Source organism: Belonocnema kinseyi, chromosome 7 (assembly GCF_010883055.1).
Source record: "Belonocnema kinseyi isolate 2016_QV_RU_SX_M_011 chromosome 7, B_treatae_v1, whole genome shotgun sequence".
Lineage (NCBI taxonomy): Eukaryota > Metazoa > Arthropoda > Insecta > Hymenoptera > Cynipidae > Belonocnema > Belonocnema kinseyi.
Window position 1 is genome coordinate 30,834,304 of NC_046663.1, and position 16,251 is coordinate 30,850,554.

Sequence of the window (16,251 nt, forward strand, 5' to 3'; positions counted from 1 at the left end):
TGAAACAGGGAGCTCTTCTTAATATTTTGACACCAAAATCATGTCGATACACCTTACCGACTGCGAGTAAAGCCACCCACGCTTTAACTTGACAGACTGTACAGGATGTCAGAAAAGTAGCAAAACAGGTCTGCACCTACTTAAGTGAGCTTTTTTTGGAAAAGGTCTAGGTCATTGGTAGGGTTCTAGGTCATTGGCAGGGTTGCTACAGGCTAGGGAATTCGAAAAAGCCTGGGAAATTCAGGGAATTTTCCGAAAAGTGAAGATGAAGTTTAGAGTTCATCTAAAAATGAAGGTCAAAATGAAGAAAAACATTGGATTGGAGAAAATCTCTGCTCTTTGACTTTTTAGGTTAGCTGAATCCGAATCTGGAGTTAGTTTGACTGTAGGTCCTGGCAAATCTCAAGCGAAAGTCAAAATGAAGAAAACTATTAGATCGGAAAACCTCTACTCTCAGACATTGCTGGAATCGCTAATACCGAATCCGGGATCTGTTTGACCCCATCAGATCAGGCTCAAGGACGAGTGAAGGTCAAAATGAGAAAAAACCTTTAAATCGGCGTGAAGCACTACTTTAGGACGTTTTCGGGGTCGCTAAATCCAAACCCAGAGTCTTGTAAACCTATAAAATCGATATAAAAGTCATCTGAAGGTGAAAATTAAAACCACAATTGAATAGAATTTATGGGTTCGAACTAGTAAAGAATTTGAATCCAGCGAACCAGAAAACTTCTAAGAGTAGAGGTTTTCTCCAATTCTATGGTTTTCTCTATTTCGACTGATTCCAGAAATAACTTCGTTTACACTCTATCCCCTTTCCAGCGTCTGATGGGGGCCAGAAGGCTAAACATTTTGCAGTATTTATGTGATTTTTCCTATTTATCATCTTTTTTCGCGAAAACTGTCACTCTTAGCGTATAAATATATTCAACATGAAATGTACATTATTAAAAGATCTACAACTTTTATTTAAAACTTTTCTGAAGTTTGTATTATGGACTGAAATGAACAAAAAAACTTAAAATTTGTATAGTTTTTTGTGGTTTTGACCATAAAAAATTATTTCTTTGGTTGAAAATTTTAATATTTTGTTAAAAATTCGTTATTTTTTATTCAATATTAATTTTTCTCTGCAAAAACTATTTATTTTTTGCATAAAATCCTTCTGTTTCTATACAGTTTTAACTATTTTCTCGAAAATGCATACATTCTGTTAAAGATATTCTACTTTGATATAAAAATTCTCTTGATTGAAAATTCACTTTTTTGGTTGAAAAGTTAATCATATTTTTCGAAATTCATTTTTTTCACTGAAAATTGATATTTTGACTGGTAAATTGAGACACTCAATTTTTGTTGTTTAAAATTAATTTCTTCTAAATGAAACTGTAACTATTTGGTAAAAACGTAATCTTCTTTTCTTTAAGAATTGAACTGTTTTGTGAAAAATTTATTTTTTGTAAATTTAAAAATAGTTTTTGGAAATAGAAATTCAAATATTTAGTTGAAAATTAGTTAAAAAAATTAAACTAACTTGTTGAAAATTTGTTGTTTGTTTAGTTGAAAAGTAATATTTTAACTTAAAATTGATTTATTTCATTTTTGGTGGTAAATTTATCTTTATAAATTGGAGTGAAATTTTTTTAACGAAATCGTCATTTTTGGTAGAAATTTAATAAATTAAAATATAAAATGAAAATCGGTATCACTGTTGCCTCTAAAAGTATAAAAAATAAATTTAAAAACAAAAATTTTTGTGCATCAAGATTAAAAAAGAAAAATTGTTCAAATAAAAGTCAGAAAAATGTAGGGAATTTTTAAATGGGGATTTTGTAGCACCCCTTTAAATATCAAAGTAATTGTTAAATAAAATTTAGTTTCTAGGCGAGAAATATTATTAATGGATTAAAATTGTAAGATGTTGAAAAATATTCAAAGTAATAATACTTACCTGAATTCACAAATTACTGAAGAAAGAAATCCAGTAAAAGTGCAAATCGCGGGTAGAATTCGCATTCTTAACAAAAAAACTGTTTACTTAAATCTTTTTTTTTTAACTGTAAAAAGACGAGCGTTCATTTTTAATGTGTACCCTCTGATCTTGCAAAGAATTTCGGAACGAATAAACAATCCCTTCCATTTTCCAGCTCTTTGCCAATCAAATCTTCAAGATATGGACTATTCATCTATTTGGAATATGGAAAGATAATATTCTTTTTTGTATTAATGATATCCTGATGTGATTTGTTACACAATGATACCTATGTTTGCAAAAGTTTTCAAGAAGCACAAATGAATCCAAAGCCATAACTAGGAATGACTAATTTTGTTATCTGATGTACAACAAACATATTCTATAAAATTTCGTGATATCTTTTCAGATCTTTTAAAAGATATTCTGAAAGCTTTGAAATCCGTAGAAATCCTTTGAGAAAGTCTTAAATTCTGTCGTTAAAATGCTCTAACAATTACTGCAAAGCTCTACAGTCTTCTTGCTTCCCTTAAAATCCACTTTATTCCCTAATGTTTTCTAGAAATCCTTTGGAATACCTTACATTTTTCAACTTGATTGATATCCTGGATACCTGTTTAAAATCGTTTGAAATTTTCAAATATTCCACTAAATTCTTTTAAAATCATTTGAAAAATTATAATCCTTTTACACTTTAAAAATCCTTTGGAATGCCTCGAAATTGTAACATACATTATACAGGCCCCAAACAAACAAAACTTCTGCAAACCGAGCTGAAACACCATACCTATACGTTTTTGAGGTCTTTGAACGCGAATCCGGGGTCAGTTTGTACTCAACAAGTCAGGGTGAAGGTCAATTGAAGTTCAAAATGAATAAGTCCATTGGATCAGAAAATACTTCTACTCTCTTAAGTTTCTGGGGTCGCTGAAGCGAAATACGTGGTCAACTTGACCCTGGTAGGTCAGTCCCAAGGCCAAATGAAAGTAAAAATTAAAAATACCATTGGATCACAGAAAACTTCTACTCTTAAACAATTTTGTGGTCGCTGAATCAACATCCGGGTTTACTTTGTACCTATCATTTTTGAATGAAGGTCATCCCCGGGTCGAAATTGAGACCACCATGAAATCGAATCGATCCTGACCTGATGGGGTCAATATGACCCCGGATTCAAATTAAGTGACCTTAAAAGTGCCAGTCAGTCATTTAAGAGCACGGAATAAAAAAATGTCTTAAAATTTCAAACCGTTAGACTCCAGAGACGATGAGTATGTGATCGCTGTGTCAAGGGCTGAATGAAACTAGAGCTAAGAAATCCTTAATCACCCTAGCACTAAAAAAAACACCAAACCCTAAGTAATAATGGAGAGTATATTAAAGATATTAAAACGCTTCCCGCTTCCCGAGGATCGTTGGGATGCCCCTCAGGCCGCAGTTGTAGATGTAGAGGGCATTATAACACATCGTTCAGTAAGTCCCGAGACTAACAACGAAAACAACTTTTTTTTTCAAAAATCATTTTTATTCATCAACATAATCTCCTTTTAGAGTGATACAATCTTTATAACGCCTTTTCAACAGCTTTCAAACAGCTCTCTGAATCGTCGAAACGTTGCTTTTTTGTTCCATTGAAAGCAATCGCGGCACCCACTTGGAAAAAACCTTTTTCATGCTCAATTTTTCATGAAGGATTGTAAATACGCTTCCAGATGATATCTGTGTCATTTCTACAACCTCACGGACCTTTACTTTATGATTTTTCATTACGATTTTCAAAACTCCACTCACATTTTCCCGGTAACGTTTTTCAAGCGACTGCTGGGCTTCTACGGTGTTTTTACCCATTAAAAAAATGTTTAATCAACACGCGAAACTCGCTTTGTTCCATTTTTCAAACAAATTACAAAGTGACTTTACTCTAACCTCGATAACTCTGCTGTTTGTGGTCCAATCGACGTGAAATTTTTACACGTTTCATGTGAAGGTTCGCACTCTAGGAAGACGTGGCTAGTTTGGCACTACTAGCACCATCTCTGGGGTAGTCTCGGGACTTATTAAACGATGTGTTACAAAAACAACTTGCCCTGAACATAGGACTTTTAAAATAAAGAATGCCTTTTTTTAGATGCATGCCAATATCCGTTGTAGAAAGTGGACATTACATCTTATATTGGGATGTTTCTATCCAAACGGATCATTACATCCTGGCCAATCAACCTGACATCGTGATGCGAGAAAAAAGGTGGAAGAGGCTGGAAGAATCATGCATCTATTTATCTTATTGTGGTTTCGGTTACAGGCAATGTGCATGCAAGATACGATGAACACCTTGAACATTTAGAAGTTAGTTGGATATTGGCAGAAGCTGAAAAGGCGGTTTTATTAATCACCTGTCGCATTGTAAGAAACTTTCTAACCTTCAGGAAGCAAGCGACTTAAGACCTGTGGAGTGGCAAATGGTAGCTCTAAGGAGGCATCCAGGGGTGACTGCTGTCACCTTAAACGCTCGCGGCCGCTCATAATTGTATGCCTACATCAGCACAGGAGGTTTCGAGCATCGTATTGGATTGACTTGTAACATCCTAATCTCATCAGTCACTTGACTAAATCTGTGGCTATGATATATAACCAATCCCTGCCGAAGGTGTTCTCGCATTGGAGTCCCGGTAGAGCTTAAGCTTTCCTCTCATGACTTTTACGGCTATGTTGGTGGTAGCACCGCTATTGACAGAGTTTCCCATGCCAGATAGGCTGATAACGAAGAGGAGGGGAACTAAGAAGAAAACAAAAACCCAAATAATAATGGAGAGTATATAGAAGATATTGAAACGCTTGTCACTTCCCAAGGATCGTCTAGGCCTTAGAGACATAGCATGCGGGGCGGTGACGATGATGCTCTGTGAGATGGTCAGCAACTCTCACTAATCAAACAGCTGGCCACAAAGAACATCTGTGACAAACGGTAAGCAGTGGAAAATCAAGTGTGCCTGCTCATGATGCTTTGGCTAGTGTTAGCTATTTGCAGCTAACCACCCCGAAAGAAATATTGTGGCGGAGCATCAAGTAAATATCACAATAAAAGAGGGCAATAATGTTCTTCTTCAACCTATTGATGATTTAACGCCACCACATCATCTAGATCGGGATGGCTTTATACAACCAGAGACAGTTGCAGCGTTTCAGAAACCAAAAGAGCGACGAAAATGAACATACCATATGGACAGAGATGTTATGCGCCTTTATTTTTTGGCAGAGAAATTTTGGCAAAGTGTGAGGTAAGAAAACCATAGACTCTTTTTACTCAATACCCAGAGCTAGCTTTAAAAATAAATTAGCAGAATCTGGCAGATCAAAAACGCTCAATATCTGTAAACAGATTGCTTTCGGCTGTGAAATCGCTGCTATCAAAATGGAAGTAAAACAGCAGCTTCCTATTCATGGGCTCCCCTTGAAAGATATGGGTAATAAAGACTTGATTGAATCTGAAGGCATAGGGGCTAGGGATAATAAACACGAAGTACGTGATCAATTAGAACCACATCCAGATATTAATAACGATCATCTGGATAGAGCAACTCCAGAAAAACTTCAGCACCTTGAAAGCAATTTTATTCATCCTTTACTTGAGTTTAGATATTTAGAACCAACACTAAGGCACTCTTTTCCCAGAATAAATATCAAAAATGAGCTGCGTGCACTAATAGAACACCTGAATAACAAGGTTTCACCTACGTATTTGAAAGTAACACAAACTGTGTTAGAGGTGCAAACTCTTATATACTGTGCAGCTGTGGCAACCGTCAGAACGTTGGGCCGCAGAACTAGGCCCGCAAATGCAGTTTTTGTTTCAACAAGGGATCAAGACCTACCATGGAAGATCAGGTTAGATATGGATGTCAGCAAAGTAAGGTGCAAATTGGGTCGATTACCTCAATGTAAAAAAGAAAATAGAACTAGAAAGCTGATAAACCATGTTACTAAAATCATATTTTCAGTACATGGAGACATTAACAACAACAATATTAGATGCGATTGCGGACTCTAAACGGCAGATACTTGATATTTTTACTGTCAGAAGGTGTCGGTATAAGAAAAGTAGTTCACGAAGGCAAAAAAGTCGAACCTTTCAGACAGATAAAAGAAGGTTCTATCGTGAAATGATTGTAAAACAAAATAACCAGCAAGACAACCGAGGATAACTAGATCAATTCGTTTTACGACGGTTATATTTCAAAGAGATGAAGTTCGGACTAGACAAATTCAGAACAGTTCATTTAGTCATGCGGGAACTAGGGGCCGCAGTCAGAGAACGAGTTCCAAAATGACATCGAGGCAATGGCTGCACGTATACCCACATCATCGCAGGAGGTTTCAAGCTTAGTATGAAATTAACTTATATCATTCTATTCTCATGGATGACTTTACTTAGTTAGTGGCTATGATATATAACCGGGTTCAGCTGAGTAAAAGTTTAATAAAATGATAATAATAGAAATTGAGCTTCGCTAGCTCAATTGGTTAGACACTCGGACTTCACTTTAGAGGTCTGGGGTTCGATCCCTGAATGGAATTGAATATTTAAGTTAAAAAACTATGTTAACTAAAAATTATTTTTACAATTATTATGGACAATCGGCACCAGACAATTTGTCAAAATTTATATTAAATTTAACAATTTTGTTAACAAGTCCTCCATTTTGGTTGAAAATTGAATTGCTTTGTGAAAAAATTTAGGAAATGATTCATTATGATTCTAGTATTATTTATGTATTTAATTATTTGATTGATAATTAAAACTTTAAGCATATCCTGTGATAATTTATCATACCTTTTCAATTGAGTTAGGGAATATTAAAAAAAGTATTCTGATTTGAAACAGGAAAATTTTTTAATTTAAATAAATTCTGAACTGAAACAGGGAATTGTCAATTGAAAAATATTTTTGAGTATGAACTGAAAATTTTCCACAAGAATTCAAATTCTGACTTGAAACAGATAATTTTCAAATATAAGTAAACTCTAAGTTGACATTGAGAATCCTCAAATTTTAACAAGTTTTGAGCTAGAGCTACACATTTTTGAAACGAACCTAAAATTTTTTATTGAAACAGGGACAAGTAAAAAAACTTTTTTTCCGTCAAGGACCTTTTTTAGAAATATAAACACTTTTTCAAATCATACCAACTGAGACAATTATACTGAATTTGTATGTATTTTAATAAATAAATTTGCTTATTTTCTTGTCTTGAAACACAGATACAATTTCATTGATTTTCAAAGTAAAATTATAATATAAAGTTTCATAAACCTTTCAAAATAAAATAAATTTAATTTGGAATAATTTTACATTTAAATTTTTTTTAGGCATAAAGGAATCATAAAATATTTGTACATAAACTTAGAAAGAACTAGAGAAAAAAATGTGTGTCTAATGATAGAGTAGATTGAATTCGTTCTGTTTAGTTATTCTGTTCGCACGTGTTTATTAATGATAACAAAAAATACAGAGTAATTGGTTTAAAATCTTTTTTATAGTTAGATATCGTCATACAACCAAAATATTCCCAAGGAATTTGAGAATAAAAGATCGAGAAATCTGGAATTTCGATTACTCGATATGTAGCTTTCAAGTTTCTCATAAAATTTTTGAAAAGATCTTTTCTAGAATTAATGGGACAATTAAAAGATTTTGAGTAAAATATTTTGTTCTCAAGGATATTTAGAAATTTTGAAAACATTGTCTATTTGCTGAAACCATTTCTTTCCTGTAAATCGTAAACAGATATTCTTTCCTGCAAGTAATGCCACAATTAGCAAATGCTAAAACTACTATTTTTCGTTAAAGTATTTAGAAATTATTTTAAAAATTAATAATCATTCACTTGCGCATTTTCATAGAAAAAGTAAAGAAAAGCCTGAGAAAAATCCTGCACGTACGCTACGAAAAACCACAAACGAGTGATTATTAATAATTTCTGAAATTGCGAAAAAAGACTTAAACAAAAGTATCACTCTTAAGGTTTGTTAATTGTTTCATTAAATGCAAAAATAATAACTGCTTACGTTTTACAAGGAAAAACTGTTTTAAAGTATGAAAATTGTTTCAATAATTACTAAATATCGTTCAAAATTAAATTACTTTTATATTAGTTAATTGTGTCATTAATAATGAAAAAATAACTTTTTAGATTTTAACGGAAAACAATTGATTACACTAATAAATATTTTTAAAGGACTAACGAAATATGTTAGCTAATAAATATTTCAGACTTACGGAGGGAAAAATGGTGTAAATGAATGATAATTTCAGAAACAATTCTAAATTATTTCCAAAATACTTGTGAACCCTTTATTTCTGGATAAAAGATTATGCACGATGAAAATGTTCTAAAAAATACAGTCTTTAGAACGTGTTTGATAAGAAACTGACATTTTTATTTCTTCAGTTTGTTTAACAGCACTATCAAAGGGGATTTAGAGATTCAAATTAGAATTTATTAAAAAGAAATTATTTCTTGAAGATTCTTTAATAGTTTTATTTGGAAAATTAAACACATTCTTCACAAAACGTTCATAACAAATTCTTCTTTTTACCATTTTTCGATTTAATGGTACTAATGTACATCTTGAAATAAATATTTGTATATTTAGGCTGAAATTAGAAATTTTATTCAAGAGAAAGTTTTTTGTCTCTTAAATTTTAGAAATAGTGTTTGCATCTTTTCGGAATTTCACCCTTCAAATAGTCAGATTAATAAAAAAGTTTTTATCTTTCCAGTCTCTTTTGCGTATAAGAAATTTCCATTAATGTCAATTAGTACAAAACATTTAAGACAAATCAGTTAAATATTGTAGGTTCCAGGTCTACTGAACTGCTCAAAAAGATACATTTTTTTCTGAATCTGTTGCTAACATTTACTAAGCAATTAAAAGTGTAGTTGCCAAGAAGTTATTAATTTCCTTAAGATTTTCATTATTAATAAAAGTATTAACCTATTTTCATGAATCTTTTCTCCTGCTTCTAAATATATAAATAAATTAAATGTGATAATTAAAAGTAGCTTGATCCGTACTTTTATAATGGCAGCTTTTCTAACTGGCCTTAATGGCATAACAGTGAAAGGGTGATATGTATCCAAGAGCAAGTTTCAAAAATAAGAGACAGCTAACACAAAGCGTCACTGCTATTGTACTTTTGTTTTCAATAATTAAAGAAAATATAAACATTTTTTCGAAAAACTGGCTCTGTGTGCTTCAAGACATTACTATGTAGATGACGCATGCAAAATATTAGACAAAAATATTCAACCGTGCAGCATCAAAATTCACAACCAATTACCCGTTCTGATAAAGTTCCTTAAATCTTCGTTTCAAACTTTTACATTACTTCTTGCTTATCTACTATTCTCTTTTTACTTTCCCTTTGATATGGACTATGATCTGTGCCTTGTGAATTGCGAGTTGTGAAATGTGAGTCATGAATTCTTGGTTGTAAGTTCTGCGATCTGAGTTCTGAGTTGAGTTGAGATTTGACAGTTGAGAGTTGAGATTCGGAAGTCAAGAGTCAAGATTCAAGAGTCAAGAGTAAAGCGTCAGGATTTAAGAGTTGACAGCGAAGAGTCGAGAGTAGAGAGTTGAGAGTTGAGATTTAAGAATCAAGAGTTGAGTGTTCTGATTTGTGAGTCAGAAGTTCCCCACACTTCCCCTTCTTGTAAAAAAGTACGATAGTTGGACGGAGCGATAACTAACCGAGCTATACGGGCTTATGCTCAGGGTTGCGAAACCCTGACAATTCTGACGTTTGATGTTATTCTCATAAAGAAGAAAAAATTAGAAAGGATTTGGATACCTATAGTAGCGCAATATGATTTTTACCCGCGACATGATTATGGTTCATAAATTTTTTATTCTGTTGCAAATTTTATTATTTTCTTGCAAATTTAACTGCTTTGTTGAAAATTAATATTTTACGCCTGAAAATTTCACGGTTTTGTAAAAAATTGGTCGTTTCGACCAGAAAATTCAACATGTTGAATGATTTTTGTTTGTTTTGAATAAATCTTACTGCTTTTTGTTGACATTGAATATCTTCTTTTGCTAGAACCTAGACTATTGCATTTTTTCTTGAGAATTCCTATTCTTTCTTTCAAAATTAAACCACTTCGTAGAAAGTAGGACTACTTGGTTGAAAATTCATGTTTTGTTGTTCATCATTCACAATTTTTGTTTAAACGCCTTTCTTGGTGTTAAACATTGAACTATTTTATTCCAAATTATTTTTATTTTGTTTGTTTAAATATTTAAATAACGAGCATGAAGGTAAATTACAGTTGTAGTCTTCAAGGAGTATTTAATTTCTACTTAGCCTAAACCTAAACTAATTTGATCTTAATCTAAACTTATGAAAAATCGACTAGAATGTACGACCTAACACTAGCGTAGGAACGGGAGTAAGAAGGGAAAAAAACATTAAGTCCCTCCTTATCTAGATTGTTTGCGATTTTTGTCATTCGAAATATTGGTGAATGTTCGCCGAAATTAGATCTGAATTAATCTAAATTAAATATGTGGGAAAGATAAGTGGAGCTTCTTAGAGATCCACCCGGTACATGTTAGTATACACTTTCAAATAATGACTGACTTATGCATGAATATGGTAGAATATCTTGCGTTTTTTGATGTAACTCCAAAGAGCAGATATTTAAAGCTCCAGCAATATGCGAATAGTCGTTCGACAATCGTGGATTACGAATACCTAACATAATTTTCGCCTACGAGAGAAACCTATGTTGGACCCTTTTCAGTTTTTTTAATATGCGAGGCGTAATGTGGATACTAAACTTGTGGGCAGTACATTAAAATTGTTTAAATTCTACAGAGTGACGTTTGATAAATCCAAACATCTTTAGAACTTAAGCGATACAATAATCAATGTGATAGAGGAAATTGAGTCTATTATCTTCAAAAATTCCAAGGTTGCGCATTACATCAACAATTTCGACGACAGATCCATCTATTAAGTATTGGGATTCAATAGGATATATTTTGCGCGAAAAACGCATCATTTTTCACTTAGAAATATTTAAAGTCATTCCATTGTCCAGACACCACATATACAAGGCGGTAATATCTTTTTGAACTGCAACAGCGTCCTCAATGCTTTCTAGATTGGAACAACGTGACTAGATTTCCATTGACAAGGATAGAAACCGGTTGATAAAGATTTATTTAAAAGGTACCAAATTGGCCTAGATATTGCGCAGCAACAGTTTTAATAGAATGCAGAAGGGATGCAACCGGGACCAGGACCTTTATTACAGTCAATTACACTGCACCTGTCAAAAACTTCTGATAAGGCGATTTCAACATTATTAATATCAAGGGTGGAACCATTTAATTGTTTAAATTTGGGTTAAGTATTCGTCTCATATACAGAAGCAAAGTTATCTGCCAATAAATTAGCGATTTTCTGATCAGTTCTGACTGGTTTGTCTTTCAGATGCATCACGTTAGGCATGTCATTTCAAGATCTATTATTATTGACATGTATGCGAAAGTATTTCGGGTTTCCATAAATACTATGCTCTACATTATTAATATGAACATTGCGACCATTTTTACGTAAAACTTTGTACGTAGCCCTTAAGTTAGAGAAAACTTCTTAGTTCATATGATTCCCTAAAGTCATGAATCAATAATGAGCAGCTCTCTTTTGGGCAAGCATATTAACTAAGTTTTGAGAAAAATATACAGGGTATTTATCGCTACATGGTTTTGGCCATTGTACATATAATTCAATTAAATCATATAAGATCGCGTAAAATCAAATAGCACAATCATCTATAGGTAATTGAGTGAACAGTGCATCTCAATCTACTGTACCCAAAAAGCGAACTTATCGATGAATATTCATAATTTTTTTTCAACTTAATAAAATTATTTATGAAAACTTGATGCAATTATTTGCTTTGGGAGACCAATATCTACTGGAGGGTGGTATATATTGCTGGGCAAGAGAAGACCAAAAGATTGCTGGTCTAGAAGTATGAAAATATTTTATTCGGAGTAATCTCCATTGCTATTTACAAATCTTTCCCACTTCTCCGGAAGGTGATAAATGCTACGCGAATAAATCTGTTCGTTTTTTGAAGCAAACCAGTTATCCAGCCATACTCGTATATCTTCGTACGAATTGAAGCGCTGTGAATCGGGATCGTAGCCTACTGATACGAACAGATGATAGTCCGACGGAGCCAAGTCTGGAGAATGAGCGGCATGCGCCAGTATATCCCAACTGAACGCCTCGATCGTTTCCCTCACCCCTTTTGCTGTGTGTGATAGGGCACAATCGCAATGAAAAATGACTTTCTGTTGCCTTCTTTGATGATCCGGTCGTTTTTTCTGTAATCCTCGATTTAAATCTATTACTTGCTGCTGGTAGCTATTCGTGTTGACAGTTCCACCAGGTTTTAGCAGCTCATAATAGATAACACTGAGACAGTCCGTTCTATTTTCATAATTGGAATTTAAGAATAAAGTAACGGGAAAATATTTATATTCATACGCTCCTAAATCAAAAGTGGACAGCCAGGTAGAACTAAGGGATGATTCACGAAATAATTCAATTATTTGATCATACGGTATCAGGTCTCTATAATTACCAGGACTTCTTACTCGAGGATCTACGAGGAGAAAGTCTCTCCTAGTTCATTTATCTACCTGTCATTGAAGATAGAATTTTCTTTGAATAAGCGGTATTAAAAAGGACGCTACTTACAAAGGATTCTCTTACTTAAGTCACAGACTTCCGTTCACTAAACTATCCAAATTCATCAGAATTCGAACAGTTAGACATACATTTTTTGGGTATTTAGTTGCTTTTTTAAATTATTTTGTGCATGATTGAAACGACTTTGCTCTCTACGTTTATGTGAAGACCTCGTTATGCTTGTTTTCATTTTAGTGTAGGGATTTTAAATAAATTAAAAAAATAGTGTGCGCAACTTCATTGTTACAACTTTGCGCTTTATCTTACGATGAAAAAACCTTGTTGTGCATGGTTGCGCTAGCTATTGAAATTTACATGGGCATTTTACTTTGAATTTTTTTATAAAAATTGAAGCGGAAAAGAACTCGTAATGACCACGCACTTAATTTAAATGTTAATACCTTGTTGTGCGAGTAAATTACAGGCGTATTAATAAAATAGGGATATAAAAATATGAAGGAGAATCAGAAAATCAGAAGCCAAATTTAAATTAAATAAAAGTGTGCCCTCTTGTAACGACTTTACACTTAACTTAAATATTAAGACCTCTCTGTGCGAATAAAGTTAAGGCTTTAAACTTGAGGACCTTGTTGTGCGATAAAACATGCAAAGAAAACATTTGAATTATTGGGTGAATCCACAATCTTTGATTATTTTTTATAATAATTAAAAATTTCAATGGGAAATTTTGTTCTTAAAATAAGTTTTACTTATTTTTTCTTGTTTTAAAAATAATGTTCAAGTTTAATTGTATAATGTACAGGGCTAGTTTTAACGTTCTATTCGTATCGCAGTCAATTTATATTATTGGTTGCAACTGACTGAAAAGGACAAAGTAAATTAAAATTGAACGAATCTCTTAATGAAAATAAATATCATTGAGATAAGTTTAAAGTGCAACAAAACTATTACCAAAAATCAATACAATTTTTGTATATGTAATATCACTTTTTAAAATCAGCCAAGTGCAGAAATTAAATTGAGAATATAAATAAACGCAAATTCAACCCCCGATTAGATAACAGTAATAATGTTACAACTGGTACCTGCCTGGTGAGACACTTGAAGTTATTAGAGAGAGAGATATATATTTTTAGAGAGATTTCGTAGATTTCACTGTCAGTCCTGCACATGCTAAGTATACTAAGAATGCTCAAATTATTATCATGAAAATAAAATCGATAATAACTGGCACATTTCATAATTCAAACACACCGTATGTAAAATTGAAACAAAATAAAAATAACTGACGAAATAAATTCGTTTTAAAATAAAATTTTTTTGTCCTGCGCCAAACAATTCTGTTTTAAGCGATTATGATTCTAAAATTGCAGAGATGGATGAATAAATAGCCACTCTTAAAAAATTACAAAATGACGTAAGCAAATCAGTATAATCACAAAACACTTTATAACGAATGGCAAGAAGGGAAAAAATTAAGCGTCATGAACTTGAGGTAAATACGGAAAAGAATAATTAGGTCTTTCACTACCTCCTTAGTCAAAAGAAATCGATGATCGTGTAGAATTGCAGAGAGAAAATTCTGATTGACAAGTTAGGATTTTACAAGAGCAAGTAATTCATTTCGAACAAAATGTATATAGACTTGAAAAGAAAACGAAAGAAGTTATTAAGGAACAGGCAGAACTTATAGCTAGAAACATTAACAACCAGAAGCGTTATCAAAATATTGAAGATCATCAGGATTAATTAGAAAGGAGAATTGATAGGAATATGGGTGGCACAAACTTTAAAATCCTATGGATTAAAAACTTTCCGGTATCCGAAATTTTCTGGATCAGAAAAAAAAGACCTATGATGTTTCTTAGCGATTTTTATAAATATATTCAAGCTTTCGACGTTAGAAGAGACGATTTTAATTTCTTAGTACACTAGTTCTTAGAATGTAATGCTATATTGGTATATCTGATTAACGAACTTAACCTTCATTTTGGGAACCTTAAAGAGTGTATCAAAGGCTTACTTGATTGGATAAATCCTTCAAAAGTTAGCGTGGCTACAGCATTCAGGTAATCATACGTACATACATATGGACAGACATACCGACAGAAACCGATAAAATGTTATGATTTTCGGATTCTATAAGTGCCAAAACTGACTGGAAAGAACAAGGTGAACGCAAATTAAACGAATCTCTTAATGAAAATAAATATCATTGAGATAAGTTAAGAATGCAACTTAATTATTACCAAAAATTAATACGATTTTCAGTATATGTAAGATCACTTATAAAAATCAGCCCAGTGTGGCAATCAAATTAGGAATATGAATAAACACAAAGTCCCTTCCCGGTTAGTGAAGTGTTATAATGTTACAACACCCTTCTGATCCCATCAAGCGCACAGTATTATCTTCTTTTTAAAGCGATTGGGTGTTGCACTGAATATCGATGATTCGCCTGGATTCTCCATGATTTACGAAACTGAGGATGCTCAAAATCAATTCTATTCTCATCATCAGTCACGATTCGATTGACTTTCGTCCGAATATGTCCAGCAGAATTTTGCAAGTATTTTTCATTTTTCTGGCTGCCTTTCGTTCACTTTATGTGGAACCCAATTTTCGACTTTCTGAATCTTTCTCATTGCTTTAAAACGAATGGAGATGGCTTTCTGCGACATATTTAGTTGATCTGCAAGTTCTGGTTGAGTTTGATTATCATCTTCATCCAGTAGGGCTCGCGATTCGTTGTCTGCGAACTTTTTCGGTTTTGCCAAGAGCATGTTTACCGTAAGCTTCAACAAGCCTTCGATATGATTTTGCAGCAGTTTTCTTCAAGTGATAACAAAAAACCATTGCTGTCCGGAAATCGCAGATCGTAATCACAAAACTCGACATGTTGATTCTTGCAGTAAATACACTGGTGTATCGAACTTGCCTTGTTGTCTACTGAAAATCTTTCTCAGCTCATACAGGAAGAAGATGGCGCTGCAGAAGCGTTCATACGGTCCCTAAACTGATGGCAAGCACTATCTATAGGGAAATTCCGGTTTCATACTTCTAGACCTGTAGTTGTATACAAGGAAGTAAAAACCTGATCGAGAATCTTACCTGAAGTATTCTGAACTTGATTTTTTGTGAAAAAGGTCATAAAAACCACGTGTCAAAAAGCGCGTTTGCGCTCTCTCTTACGGAAGACAAGGCCCCGCTGCTGGACAGAATACGTTATCCTAGATCGTCATTGGTCCAGCGAACGTTCAACATGTTATACTCGCCAAAGATGATTGCAGCTGTAGGTTTAGTTGACTCAGGGCAAATTCTTTGGCGTGCAGTACACAGTGGGCCAGGAGACCCAGTTTGGTGGCCAAAAGTCGGAAAACATATAGAAATGCACAGCAATGAATTGCAAGGACACTAATATGTGGTTTTCGAAGGTACTGATTCCGAATTTGATGTCAGAATTCCAAAAAACAAAATGGCGGATCCAATATTTCGGAGCCTAATTTCAAAAAATCAGTGGATCTGCTCAAAAAGTCGTATCCAGGGG